General features: G+C 35.5%; 1 long non-coding RNA gene across 2 annotated transcripts in view; it reads right to left on the bottom strand.

The window, feature by feature from the left end:
- LOC112532086 overlaps positions 1-12682 on the bottom strand; it is a 37496-nt gene extending 24814 nt beyond the window's left edge. Inside the window, exons 1-4 of one of the 2 annotated variants that reach the window (XR_003074369.2) lie at positions 12565-12682; positions 12203-12248; positions 7554-7714; positions 5271-5483 (exon numbers count right to left, since the gene is read on the bottom strand). This is a non-coding gene — a long non-coding RNA (uncharacterized LOC112532086). Of the gene's footprint in view, positions 1-5270; positions 5484-7553; positions 7715-12202; positions 12249-12564 lie in introns of those variants that run through there. The other variant, XR_003074368.2, reaches the window with a different exon arrangement.
- Positions 12683-15751: the final 3069 nt, after the last annotated feature.

The following is a 15751-nucleotide window of genomic DNA, read 5'->3' as shown; positions in this document are numbered from 1 at the left end:
AAGCTAATATACATTCTGTATATTTCTGTTGTGAAGTATGAAAGGGAACACTAGTAACTTTTTTTCTTGTGGACTGTAGTTTAGGGAAATCGCTTAGCCATTTAAGGTGCAAAAAGGAGTGAGTATCGGTGATATGAGCTCAAGATGAGACTCAGGAGAGCTCTGTGACACAAAAAAAAGCAGCCTTCATCTTGCTGCGTGTAAATGAATTAATCAGGAAGTCCTTGTGAACCTTGAGTAGTTCACATTTAAAGTGAAAATGACACCTTTGCAAGTTATTTTCAGATCTATGAGTGAGAACACACTATCTAAATGAAGTGTAAATTTCATTGGTTATATATTTCCATTAAATTAACTGCTGTGACTTCAGGAATACAGTGCTTGAGTGTGTGTCTGTCTACTCAAAAGAAAAAAAAGATGCTGTAAATTAGACAATTGGACATTATGGTATCTTTATGTAATTCTTTTCTAAGGCAATATTGAAATACAGAAAAGAAAGAGGAGCTTGCTTTGTTTTGACATCTGTTCAACAGCAGATTTCTTCTTGTTGTTTTATGTCCAGTAGAAAATGGGTTGAAGTTCAACAAGAATGAGTGCCGGGTCCTACACTTCAGTCACAAGAACTCCAGGCAGTGCTACAGGCTTGGAGCAGAATGGATGGAAAGCTGAACTGAGGAAAAGTATCTGGGAGTATTGGACTGAACAAACTTGCCTGAATGTGAGACAGCAGTGTGGCCAAGAAAATCAACGGCATCTTGGCTTGCATCAGAAATAGTGTAGCCAGCAGGAGCAGCGAGGTGATTGCCCCTCTGTACTCAGCTTTGGTGAGTAAACCTTGAGCACTGTGCTCAGTTTGGGACCCCTCACTACAAGAAAAACATCGAGGCCCTGGAGTGTGCCCAGAGAAGGGCAATGAAGCTGTGAATTGTCTAGAGAACAAGTCTTATGAGGAATGGCTGAGGGAACTGGGATTGTTAAATCAGGAGAAGAGGAGGCTCAGGGGAGACAATGATCTCTAAGACAGTCTGTAAAGAGGTTGTGGTGAGGTGAAGATTGGCCTCTTCTCCAGTATAACTAGCAATGGGATGAGAGAGAATGGCTTTAAGTAGCACCAGGGAAGGTTCAGGCTGGATATTAGGAAGAATTTATTCTCTAACAGTGTGGACAGGCACTGGAATGGGCTGCCCAGGGAGCTGCTGGACTCAATGTCCTTGGAGCCATTTAAGGAAAGTGTAGATGTTGTACTTAAGGACATAGCTTAGTGGGCATGGTGGTGGTAGGTGGACAGTTAGACTAAATGATCTTGGAGGTCTTTTCCAAGCTTAACTATTTCATTATTTATTTATTTATTTATTTATTGTTGGACATTACCTCTAGATCTGAGGCTTCCAAAAAATATAGTGATGCAATTTCTTGTCTAGTTTCTTTATCATATTGAAGACTGGAGTATGAAATAGCAATAGCATGACAATTCTGTACTTTCAGAACACTATTGTGAAGGAATAGGCTCATCTATTCTCTTCAATAGATTTCTTATCACATATTAACAGAATACTTTTTACTTTCGTGTCAGTGTTTTCTCTAGTGATTGTTTTTGCTGCATCTCTATTTATTTCATAACTAGTGGTTCAGACATTTTCTAGTCTGGGGACTTATTGAGCTTGTACCTGACACATTCCAGTGAGATCTTAAGCATTCAGAGTAATAATATTCAAATAAAGCTTTGAAGATCTCTTCTGTTTTGCACAATACCTAAATAGTGTTTAATCTCTGGTTTGCTAAGGATAACAGAATGGCTTCCTTTTCTCAGTAGACAAAATATTCAAAACTTTAAAGTTCTTTTGAGACCCTATTTCAGTAGAATATTTGGAAGAAGGGTCTGCATCACCTCTTCCTGTTTTTGACAGCTCTAACTCCCTTGATTTAAGGACTGTTTCATTTCACCCATTCCTAATATGGGTGTTCTCCAGTAGTAGTTGCGATTACAAATACAGTTTGAATTGTAGAACTATCTGAAAATGCATAATCTGTCTGAGTTTACCTAAAAGAACTGAGAAGGATAAAGTGTAATCCATTACATTAAAAATACTGCATGCTAATATTTTTTGTGTGACTTTCTGGATGAACAATTTTAAGCTAATAACATAAGGAACATTGTTAAAGACAATTATTTTCTGAAATCTAACACAAACCATATTTTAAGCTGAAATGACGGCTTTGATTTTATGTCCAAAGTGGCCAGCATCAAAGATCCGGTTCAGCACTACAAATGTATCAGAGTAAGGTTTGATATAAGTTCCAGTGAAATTCAGTGAAATTTTCATACTTGGGAAAAACATGATCAGATTATTCAGATGAAACTCATTAAATGGCAATAAATTTGTTGTTAAAAAAGATTTTGACAAATGTTCACCAGCACTCTCTGGGCCTAGCCATCCAGCCAGTTTTTCATCCAGCAAAGAGTGTACCTGTCCAAGCCATGGGCTGTCAGCTTATCCAGGATAATACCGTGGGAGACAGAATCAAAGGCTTTGCTGAAGTCTTGACAGACTACATGCACAGCCTTTCCCTCATCCATTAGGTGGGTTACCTGGTCAAAAAAGGAGATGGGGTTGGTCAAGCCGGACCTGCCTTTCAAGAATGCATGCTGGCTGGTCCTGATCCCCTGGTTGTCCTGCACATGTTGTGTGATAGCACTCAGGACAATCTGTTCCTCGACCTTCCCTGAATTTAAATGTATCATGAGAAATTAAAGTATAGGAAGATTGCTAGCCGTTATAGCATAGTTGGATGCATGCAGCCCTAAGGTTCCTAAACTTTGTTTTTGTTGTATATCTTGGTCAGGAGGCTGTTGTGCTTGAGTTAATTTTTGATGTATAGAGAAGAACACATTAGCCTGGGCACAACCTTGTGTTTCCCCAGCTACATGATTTCCCAGAAGGATTGAGCTTGTGTTTAAGCAGTTTTCAGGACAGGCAGCTTTTGTGCATTTTGCACCCACTCAAACACAGGTATTTCCAGACTCTTGGCAATGAAGCAGACTGATATTCTGTCTAAAATGGCCCGACGTGCCCTGGTTAGATTATGGGAAAATTTTGTCTTATCTATAAGTGGAAATGCTGGAGATTCAGCCTTGGCAATCATGAGACAAGGAACTTTACTTTTCTTACAGAAGTTGGAAAGAAGATAGAAATAATTCTATTTTTAGAAGCAAGATATAGGAAATTGAAATTTGTCCCAGTGTCTAATTAAAGAAACTAGAATCAGGGGAAATTATAGTCTAAAGTAATCTTATAACTTTATTTCTTTTCCTTGGAAGCTTGAAATCTGCTCATTTTTTGACTCCCAAAGCCTATACTATCCCTGCCAAGTTACAAGATACCTTTTGTCAAATGAGCTTAAAAATCCAGTAGTATTTATTAAAAGATATTTCAAGCAGCGATTGAAATAGTATCCAATTAATGAGTATATTTAAATAAGCTTTGGAATAAATTTAATTATAGTGTATTTCAGAAAGTTCTACATTATACTTTCACAAACTTTTATATTGTAGCAGTTTGGTCATCATGTATTAAATATTGCTGCTCAGGTGTCAAAATGTTTTTGCTTCACTTATTTAAGAGGTGAGAAAAAGATAGGCCATTCACAGTTCTCCTGTTCATGTAGTATCATCATGGGGGGCAGAATTATCTTTAACATGTGGTGTTACTGTTGGACTTCAAATCGGGTATCTTTTTGATGATGTTTCTAGAATCCACATGGAAAAGTTAGTTTCATTCTCATTACATTACTTTACAGCCTTAAAATTTCTCATATATTTCTAAATTCAATATAGAATTATTAAACTTTAGGCACAGTTTATAGTTTAATATAATTTTTTTCAACTCTGATTATATTTTTAAGATATTTAAGCTGTTTAGATAAGTCTCTGTATTATGTGGGATGAAAAAGCTTTCCTTTAAAACTCCAAATTCTAGTACACAATGTTTATATTACCAAGTTATAGTAGTATTGTTAGAGCTAGTCTTTCCTCCTGAAAGGCCTTTAGGATACAAAATTTCTACTAATGGGATTTGAGGAATGGAATTTTACCAAGAGAAATGTTAAAATGCAAGGTGTCAGCAAAGAATAGTAGGATTTTCAGTAACATCATCACACTTCAGTGCAGTTTCTTTTAACCATTGGGTAGTTCTACTCACAGAGTGGTATGAGTATACCAAAGAAAGTGAAATTCTGCCCTATATCTAAACAAAAATCATGGAAGCTAGAACTTGGCTGTACTTAAGGAAAAATGACACAAAAGCATATTATCGTCTTAGTGTAGATTACTTGACTTTAGGCTATGAGAAAATGGCATAAATCATAATGTCAACTTATTTTAAATTTTAAATGTATGGGTCAATAATAAATACACTTAATGAAGTAAACGACTCTTTTGTTCCCTCCATGTAATGTAACTTCATGAATTATATAATAAATTAATGTGTCATCTGAGGCTGTAATCCCATTTGCATTCATTTTTATCAAAGTGTAGTATTTTCTATCAAGACCTTGTAATTTCTCTTGAAAAGTTTGTGGAAAAATACACCACTTTCCCACTTTTTGTCAACCACTTTTGCTTGGGAACTTTCAGCACAAGTGTGTTGGGTCAGAAAATTAAAATTTTAGATGGGATTTTCATTGTCCATAATTGTCAAGGACTTTCAAGCCTTACAGGTCTTTAACTTGGACATTCATAGTAAAGGCAAGCAAGGTTAAGCAGGTGAGCTTCTTTATTGATCATCTCAGAGGAGCACAGGACTTATTGTAAGAATAGTCTTCATAACCCTCAAGTTACATTTCATCAGATGCTACAACCAAGAGAGAAAAAAATGTGCAGCCAAGATGCTTCCCACTGCTAACTAAAGAAAGTAGAAGGCTCCTTCTGAGAAATGTAAGGAAAAAAGATGGGTCAAGGACATAAGGGAGGGAGCTGGCGGTCACAATTTTGTTTGCACTAAGAATACAAGTTCCAAATTTCCTATATGTGTTATATTTTCAAGCCAGGTGAAAACTTATTTACAACTTGCTAATGCACTCCAGTTGTAGAATAAGCAGAAAATCATGTAAATACTGTCATTAGTGCAATAAATAATGATAGCATGGTCTTGTTTCTTCTTGTTTGTTAAATCCTTGAACATATTGTTTTGTAGTATAAATTTTTACCTTAAGCTAGGAGAAATTATGGACAATATAGATTAATTGCAGCATATTTATTAAATACACAAGAGGAATCAAGATTTAGTCAAAAGGGAATAAGTCTGCTTTATTTGTATTTATCAGAGCTTCTGGACTCTATATTTCAATGAATGTGTGCTACCATTAATTATTTTCATATGAACAATGACATTTCAAATTGTATTTAACTATTTTTGTTAGAAAGTTAATTAACATGACTCTTCTAAGGAACAAAATACTGCCAGAAGGGGGGTAGGGAAAATATCCTGTAAAAAAAAAAAATAGCCATTGTTATTTAATTGGGATTGTTCACAGAATATGTCACTTAGTGGCTGTAATGGCTTGATTACCAGCTTTATCGTGCTTGTATTTCAGCAAACACAAATACAATGGCATAAATCATCAAGAGATGGGAATCAGTACCCTACTACGGGACAGGCTGCTTTTAGGTAGAACCCACTGATGCTGAGGATAAAAAAAATATACTGTTTGTGTGTAATTATGTCAGGCAAAAAAAGCAAATGACACCAGGATGTGGAGTCTGTTTTTGACCTGGATTCTGAAGCACAAGTGCAAATCAGTATTAGCAAAGTTGGAATTATCCATCTATATTACTGCTATAGACTATATATTTATTTTGTACGCCTGTTTTTGCCATCTTTCATCACAGCTGTCCAGAGACCTCCATGGGGGAAGGGAAATTCTGAGACCAAGGAACATGCTTGTATTTTGGCAAGTATGTACACTTTATTTTTCTTCTACTTCAGTCCCTTACTGAGAAACATAATGTTCAACAGAGTTTTGCTTTAAGATAAAACTTCCACTGGCATTTTATTGCTTGCATCCCGTATGTAGTTATCCACATCTTTTTGATGAAAAATATATTTGATGAAAAACAGATAGTATGTACTGATTTTCCAGATAGTACTTCTTTCTAGGCCTTTCTTACAGTTTTGGTGCGTTATCTACAAAGACACAAAGCTTTCCCTCTTGTATTTTTCTTCCACTAAATTACTGTTGCTCCACTGTTTGTGCTTTCTTTGAAACTTTTGTAGTGGCTGAGTATTTCCCACTTACATTTCATCCTATTGTTTCAGCTTTTCCATCTCTTTATGAAAAAATATATGAACTGTTATAAGAGCTTTTGGTAAGGGAAAAACAAATTGCCATCATGCTCACTTCAGATAACTTTATTTCTATTAATGAGGTATTTTGCATTGTTAGATTTACTTTCAGTAGCTTATCCTGTTTACATTGCTTTCTGTAACTAGTTGACTAAAAGTCTGTCCACTAATCGTTTATACTATTACAGAATGTATTTGTGAGCAAGGGGATTGATGAATCAGTCTCCTATGCCATTAGAACTGCAAGATTATATTATTATATTCAAATATTAATAGGCTTCTAAAAGACAAAATAGAGGGCTGGAGCCAGTAAAAATCTCCAGTTCATGAAAATTTGAATAATTACAGTCAAGGAAATCTGTTACCAGATTCCTATAGCAATGCCATAGTAATGGCTTATCACAATTTTAAACATTTGCAATGATAATAAGCAATAATGGAGGAATTCTCTTGTTCACTTGTTAATTAGAAATACTGCTTCTGGCTAGTATTATGTTGAAAGTAATTATTTATATTTCAAAGATGTATGCTATATCTATTATTACACAAAGATGATCTACTGATCTAATTTTGTCACATGGATGACATCCCAAACTTTACCCTCAATATACTGTGCAACAACTAAAGCAAGTTTGTTTCACATTTTTAAATTTACATCCTTTAATTCCAGATTATTATTTTTTTAAAAAAAATCAGATATATTCTGCTGACAAGAATTTTCAATATAAAAATGTAATGCAGATTTTCAAAGCTTCATATTTCAAGAGAGAGAGTTTTGAAAGATGGCATATCTGTGTTTTCACTCTTAACTACTTAAGTTTTTACTATCATGATCTAATTGTTTTGTTGGCATTTTATAGTATACCATTTTTTGCAATAATCTTTCAGACATTTGGCGGCCTTATTTCTCTCCAGGCTTGAGCAGCTGTAGCAACCAAACATGTCACATCTTCTTTATTAAAAAAAAAAAAAAAAGTATGATTGTTTTTGCAGTCTTTGGAGATCTAAACTCATCTTCAGAGAAAAATGCTCTGCTCTCCTCTCACAGCATCCCCAGCACACTAGGTTCCCATTTAAAAGTCACATATTCCACAGTAGTGCTAACTGTTCCACTAGTTAGGTTTGGATTGACATTTAATCTTTTATCTGAACATCTGGGAAACCCCAGCACTTCTGAACTAACATGGCTCTTTATTGCAGACAGGAACTTACCAGTAGGATGCACCTTCTTGCCTACTCAAACCCTGCCATTTGGGACAGGAAAAAAACTACAACGGAATGCCTGGAATGTGACAGACATCAAGATGTTCCCCTTTGTCTTCTTTATCTGTGTGTGCAGAGACTTCTCGATCGTCCTTGCATTCCACAGCGATCTATGGGACAAAAGGAGTGTTGGGAATTACTTGTGAGTTGAGTGTTATGTGTGAAAATACAACCTGTTGACGAACGATCATCTGATGCAGCATTCCTGGAGAGTTATCTCGGTGCTCCCCCCGGGGCTGCCTGTAAAGTATACCTTGTTTAACAGTAACAAAATTTTACTGGTAAGTTTCTACTTATCGATTTCTTTAATTCAGTAATACTGAAATAATGATAAATTTCGTATGCTTTGTCATAAAATACTTGTGCTGTCAAGATTTGTTCTTCAAAGAAGCATTAAATGGCAAATGCTATCTTGAATAGATCTTAAGGAAAAAATGTAGATCCAAGCATGTAGGCAGCTGAACTAATAAATGTGCAAATTACTCTTCACCTTCCAGAGAGTATGGGCCTAGCAGAGCGATTCATTGGACCAAACGGCCATTCCTTTTCCCAAGGGCAATATAGAAGCACCCAGAGTGGGGGAGCAGCATAATCACTGTTTAATTTTCTCTGCCATGTCCAAATCTGGTCTATGCACAATCCACAACAAAACAGATCTCATTCCATTTGTCTACTGTTTAGACTGCAGTCAGTTTTGACAAGTCTAGAGAGTTAAAGTATATGTGCATTGGGAGTAAGTTAAATATCTTGATTCTGTGGAGGACTGAATGAGACCTAATAATATCAAAAAAAGTTGCGCTTTGCTGGTTTGGAAATTGAATCATAGTCAGAGATAATTAGCTCAAAGGATCAATGCAGATGGATTATTTTAGACAGAAAACAAAGATTTATGTTGGTTCTCAAGCTACTCAAAGGAAGGTTCATTATCTAGTTTTGGCTGTTTTTTCAGTATCCATTTGTTTTAGCATTAGTTTACACTCTGATGGATAGAATTAAGGCTGTACATCACCATATCTGTAAGCACTGTGCCTTTCAGCGATAATCTGAGACCACATTCTCTCATTTGCAAGTTCAAGAGTAGCAGAAAAAAACAGAAAACAGTTGGGAAAGGAATATGGAAGAAGAAAATTAGATTGTCTATAAGTTTGGTTTTCTTAAGGCATTAGGTACATGCAGTAAAAAAGGGAAAAAGAGAGATTACGACAAGTTACCCAGTTCCCAAGAGGTGTGATTCTCCTACAAGAAGTACATGGGATAAAAATTAATATATGCAGTGAAACAAGGAGAGGAAGTAGATATTTTCTGTAAGATTAAACATTACAACTTTTTTTTGTTTGTTTGTTTGCTTGTTTTATTTCTTCCTATTCGTACCTTCATTTAGTGAAAAGAAGAAATGAAAATATAGTCTTATTGACTGTTTCTTTCCACTCAAATAATTATGCTCCCTCCTGTGGGCAGATAGCTAGAGAGCACTTAAGGTCATACCTTTCCTCCTAGAGGTGGCCAGCAGGAGGTGATATTCTTTAAGAGCCAAAACATAGCTCAAAAGAGGGTATTTACCTATGCTACAGATTGAGTTCATTTAAATAGGAATTTTTGTACAGTACATTTTTCCACTTGAGTGGCCACTAGCTAATACAACAGTTGCTTCAGAGTCACATCTGAAGTAAACACTCAGTGCATCCGTCATGGCTCTGAAAGAGATATCCCAGAGTAATGAGAATTACAGGTTAACCATATCAGAAAGATATCCTTGTGCAGCACTGTTCATGTGAACTTTTAACTGTATCAAGATAGAATACAATTTTATTTGTGAAACAAAAGGTTTGCCCTCTGAAAGTCTTGCATACAGGCATTTTTAAAAAAGTCATGTTTAATATAAGAAAAAATGCAACCTGAATCCTAGCACTGAAGTATATATTTTAAAAATACGTGATATATGTATTCATGGGATCACAAATAAGGAAATAAATGTAAAATTACACTCCACTGAATATTCATGCAAGCATAGAAATGCCACCTGTGTGCACAATATACAGGTTTTCATTTTGCGTGTTACTCATCACAGTTTTTAGGATATTCTTTCTACACTGTACAAGTATATCAGATGGCGAGGATTAAGTGAGGGGTAATGGGCTTTTTAAAATGTTTGCTGTTTTGTCACGTAAGTAGATAATTGAGCTGAAAGCAAAGTTCAGGCTTTGTAGAAGCACCTTGGAAATTGGCCACTCAATTTGATTTAAGGAGTTGAACGCTCAAGAAACATCATTAAATTCCCTGGGAAAAAATATATCATCTTTCCCTTCAATTTCTCTACCTGTATGTTCTGAGATTTCAGTAATTTTTATAGGAAATCTTTTGACATTTTTTGTTTTCATTAGGAGTGGCCCCTATACTTACCTGTTTGAACACTGCTTACACTGTCACAGATAAAAGCCTGTTTATATTGAAAAACATTATATTTATTGTAATTAGTATTTGAAGTACAGGGTTTTGTAAAATGGGATCCTTTCCTTAGAGCAAGGTCTTCTGGATATCAATATAAATATGATTTTACCTAAGAACATTTAAAAAGAAAGGAAAATCTTATATAATGACCAATTATCAGGTTACACGAGTATAATGAAGAAAGTAGTAGGAATCTGATAGTCACCAGTAAAGTGGGATGAATGAAATATAATGGTTTTTAATTGCTGTTGTGTTACCGGGCAGAAACAATTCATGGTGAGTTCTAATGCATTCACAAGTCTCTGTGGTTTTACTGTATTTAACTCTTTTCAAGAGTTCTCGGTGAACCACAGAGTCATGTAGTGTGCCTTGATTTCAAAGAATATTTGTAGTTCAGTGGCATTTCCTTGGAGTCTGCTCTTGGATTCATACTAACAAGTAGGAAACAGAATAGAATTTTGTTAACAAATAGCTATTAGATGAGATGGGTGCCACAAACAGTTTCCCATGAAGGAGGTGGTAACGACAAAGCTTTCAGTCAAAATAAAGTCAAGTGAAAGCTTGGTGCTTTCAAAGTCCTTAGGAAGCTGTGTTAAAGTATCTTGTGTTCATTTAGATTGGAAAGATGTAAAATTTAAAATTAATCAGCCGGCAGAATCTAATCAGCTTTCTGACTTGTCACACAGAGAAGTATCTTATTGCTAGCAACTGAGACAAAAAAAAAATATATATTCTTGCTATGATCATTGAGCTTTCCTTTCCCATAAAAGGAAAAATGCACTTTCTTTTCTGCAACTGTCATTTCCTGTTTGCCTCAATTCTTTCCAATCCTGTTAGCCACTTATATTACTGTACATGATAGACAGAGGTTTACCGTGTTCTATATTCTCTTACCTTAAATGTTAATTGAGTTGTCAATGCCTAATTTTTGGATGACAGAGTTTAGGGATTTGTCCACTTTTCTGATATTGTGGAGACAACAGCACTCATGGAACACTTTCAAAATGATTAAAACCACTTATTCACCTTGACTCAACCTGTACTTAACATCAAAGCAGCTACAGTAACTGTTTTTCTTTCCACTGTCTGCATGGTCTAGCATGGTTTATACAGAACAAGGAATGTTAGAAAATAAAATAACACTAAGAAACTTCCCCCCTGCACACAAAGCAGACAAAGAAAAACAAAACAAAAACAAAAATACAAAATCAACAACAATGAAAAACATTCACTCTACTGTAATGTTCTTGAAATTCAGAGTAAGTAATCATGGGCAACTGATGCATTAAACGAAATGTGAAGTCAGTCAGCAAAACACATCTGCTATGCCCTGCAAAGGACTACATGTTCCTAACCCTTGGGCATTTCACTGTAATAGAGAAAAAAAGAGACAGCTTTTCATTGGATAGTCATCTTTTCACCTGTTTGTTTCTAAAAATCCAATTTTTCTTCTTTGCCAAGCAATCATAAAATGAAGTACTTCTTCGTTCTCATATACAGGGAATGATAAAAAAAATGCAGCACAGCTTCAGACTTTACTGTGTGTAGAGTCAGGGAATTTCACCGAGTACCGCGACATTGCAGAAGCTTTAACTTCACACTGCAATACTCCAGGAGCACAAGAATAAAAAGTAAAATATAAGCACATAAATCTGTGAACAAAAATAGAATATCAGCTTGCAGTAAGCTCAAATATTTTTACCTTTGGACAGTTCTGTTCTTTCTTCTTACAAAATACAGCATGGTGCCCCACATATTCCATCTTTCATGTTGTAACCTAAGTGCTAAATGCAACTTTTTAGAAGGCACTGAAAATTTTGAGCAAGAATTGAATTTTTGAAGGCAGAGAGAAGCTATTCAGCATTTCAGCTGGCATTCTTTAACTCAAGTGCTGGATGGCTGTGCAGGGCATTCGTGGGAATTATATCGACCTGTTTTTGCTGTGATTTTAAGAATTACAAAAATATTCTGTTAATATTTTCTTGCAACACCACAGTGGTCTTTAGATATTGCGGATGATAATTGTGATGTAGTATTGAAGATGAGGAGACGCTGTAAAGCTGGTCTGCATTAACAAGGCAAAAGAAATTACAACGGAATGCCTAGAATGTGACAGACAGCATCAGGATGTTCCCCTTTGTCTTCCTTACCTGTGTGTACAGAGACTTCTCGATCGTCCTTGCATTCCACAGCAATCTATGAGATAAAAGGAGTGTTGGGAGGAAGTAAACGACCACCCCAAGGAATAATGGACCGACTGTAGACCATCACGGCGCTGGAAGGCTATATGACATTAAGCTCACCAAATAAGGCTGCGTGTTTTGGGCAGTCATTAGGGGTAATGAATTTGGGAAAGTAATGAATATGTAATACATGTGAAAATACAACCTGTTCACAGACGGTCATCTGGTGGAGCGTTCGTGGAAAGTTATCTCGATGCTCCCCCTGGAACTGTCAAAAAATAATATCTTGCGTAACGGTAACAAAACTTTGCTGTTAAGTTTCTACTCACCGATTTCTCTAAATCAGCTGGAACCATTTATTTGTTTGTTTGTTTGTTTGTTTGTTTTCCCCACGTCTGAAACAGTAAGTCAGTGCTTTGGAATTTTCCGTGCTGGCAGAGATTATCCTCTACACCACTGACTTATGAACTGGGAAGGATACCAGAATGTGCTGTTGATGAAGTGTATGAAGATGTTTGCAAGTGGAATTTTTTTACCCTCTGTTGCTCTTTCTTACATCTTACATTCTTGCTCTTTCTCTGTGTGGTTTAGTGTTATACAGTAACAACAGATATTTCAGCTTTCCGCCTTTGAGACTAATATGGTTTTTGGTGGCCTAACGTACCACTGCAGTAAATTTCAGGCTGGAGCTTAGCCTGGCTTGAAGTAAACCAGTTTGTCTAATGGGAATGAATACTGAAGGGGAAGAACCAGATATAGGCAATAGTTTTCCACAATAAGCAAAGAAAGAATATGTATGTATGTATATATATATTTTAGTTTTTTGTTCTACAACCTTATTTACCAGCAATCCACATCATACAAATTTAGAGAATATAACTGACTAAGGCAACAGTCACAAAAAAAAAAAAAAAAAAAAAAAAAAAAAAGAGTATTTGTTAGTGTGTGGATTTTTTCCACCTCGGCTGGAAATACTGGGGTACTGTGCTCGGAAACAATAATATTTGAATGTACTTCAAATGGATCATGGAAATATTAACTGATATAGGTTGGTTTGCTTAGCAATACAGATTAGTACATTAATTTAAGAGCCAATATAGTAGCTTAGCAAAAGGAATCCATAAGTGATAATTCTATAGCAGTTTAGCAAAAGGAATCCGCAAGTGACAAGTCTAAAACTTTCCATTTCAGCTTCAATGGGTGAACATTGTTTTTTCCTCAGAAATTTTTCACTGGGAACATAATAGAATACTTTTATCTTCTGTCTCAACGATTGTGCCTCATGAGAAGTACTGGAGTCACAATAGAAATCTTTCATCTTTTGACTCAAAAAGTGCAAGGATATTTTCCTCACGTTCCACATACATTGTTTTAAAAGGTGGTTCACTATGGCCTAATAAGCAATGGAAATTTTCCAAACTGGGGAAAAGTGAATGAAAGCAAGTCAAAGGCTTCAGCGATTATGCTGATGGTGAAAAAAGGGGAAGAAGTAGGTGGGCACTCAACCACCCTAAATACCACTGAGTGCGCCCAAAGGGACATTAGCACATATCTATGAGACCTCGAAGAGGAGTGAATATGTATGCCAAAGTACTGCATACGTATGTATTAACTGTATAAATGTAGAATATGAACTCTGAGGGCATGGGCTTGCTTGTCAAGTTGCCCGATGCACATCATGAGGAATAAAGGAATGCCACTTTCTAACACGACATTGGAGTTAGAGAGTTTTCTTCACGGATTTTGGATGGCATAACAATGAACTCAAAAATGCATTCAGGAAGAGTAAATATCGGTGCAAAGTGATACCAACTGGAAAATGTAATAAAAAAAGATTTAATCTTGTTCACTTCAAGTGTGCATTAAAATAGCCTTGCACTGATGAAATGCTATTTCTTTATGTGTCTCTGGTGCTGATGGCAGTTTCCTGCAGCAGAAAATACTCCATAGCAGAGAAGTGGAATTTCATAGATGAAAAACAAACTTTTATTTCTATGCTCTTCCTTTCTGTACTTATACATTGTGATGTATATGCAAGCACATTGTCATGTTTCAAATCTCTTCCCTAGTAATAACAACAAAACAATTACTGCAGTTTTTAGGCATCTAAATGAAGATTTTATTTGTACTAGCTGGTCACCTCAGACCTAGCATTGCATGCAATATAGAACTAAAGTATATATCTTTTGCTACAGTTCCTTAGAGCTCAAATTGGAAGGAAGATATTTAGTAAATGAGGACAGACTACAAGAAAAAAAAGTGCTACCATGATTTAAGACAGCAGCAGGAATGTGAAATATCACAAATACAGATAATGCTCCCAACCATTTTCAGGACAGTGTAGTGAAGCTTTTAGGTTTCCTACTAACCTTTATAAAATTGAGAGCTAAAAGGGAGAAATGTGGTTCGTGGTTTAAGGTTATTTGTGCAAACTAGTTTTGGAGACTGGGGATCAAAAGGAATCAACAGATCTTGGAGAAAAGCATGCAGTGACACATTCCAACATACCAACATCTTATATAACACATATGTTCATGATTTCAGCAACAGGACTAGGATTTCCTGTCATAGAAACTACCAGCAACAAGATGTAGAGAGATTTAAGAACCCAATTAAGAAAAACAAAAACAAACAGAGAAACAAACAAAAACAAACAAAGAAAAAAAACCATGAGATGAAACTTATCCAGAGCTTGAGCACAGTATAAGCATTGTTTGAACTTCATCATTCAGTCATCATGACTGAAGCAGTAGGGGGGTTTGGATATGTGACTGTAATATATTCATTTCTGATACATCAGCCCTACAGGAAAAGAAAATAACAAATTGAGAAAAAAAGTCAACATATTTGTTGACCATTAATGGTTCTATCTTTTTTCATCCTGTTTTCTCCTTGCTCTTTTTTTTTTCTGATCATTTCTAATTCCTGTTGCAAACAATTAAAAAAAAAAAAAAAAAAAAAAAAAAAAAAAAAAAAAAGACCTCATCTAAAAATTTCTCTACATATTTATAGCATTTTTTTAAAAAAATTATTTTTCTTAATAAACTTGTCTAACAGGCTTCCTCCTACATCATGGTGTTGCGGAAATTATTTAACAACTGTGAAGCAATTTTAGTGCTGAGTGTTAAAGAAAAGCCCACAAGGAAACACTGTAGTTGAAGCAGAGATGCAACAGTAGTCAGTAAATAAAACATAAGACCACATTTTAAACCACAAAGCAATCATAAAAATGTAACAGTGTAGAACAGTAAGAAGTCCAACTGACAGAAACACAGAGTCAGGTAACTGAGGAAAAAAATAAATCAAGCCCACTAGAACTAAAGACAGTCATGAAGTTATAAAGATTCTTACTGAATTAAGGCTGGAAATGCAAACTGTATTCAGTAATTACCTTGAAATTTTAGTTTATTTTTTGCAACACATTATTAACCTTTTATATTTCCTTGGCCTAGGGAATTCACTTTCATTAAATAAGAAAACAATTGCTTTTGTGCAATATTGGTAATAACAGCAGTT

This window comes from Gallus gallus, chromosome 3 (assembly GCF_016699485.2).
Source record: "Gallus gallus isolate bGalGal1 chromosome 3, bGalGal1.mat.broiler.GRCg7b, whole genome shotgun sequence".
Lineage (NCBI taxonomy): Eukaryota > Metazoa > Chordata > Aves > Galliformes > Phasianidae > Gallus > Gallus gallus.
The sequence above is the reverse complement of the archived record's forward strand: the minus strand, read 5'-3'. Positions and strand labels throughout refer to the sequence as shown.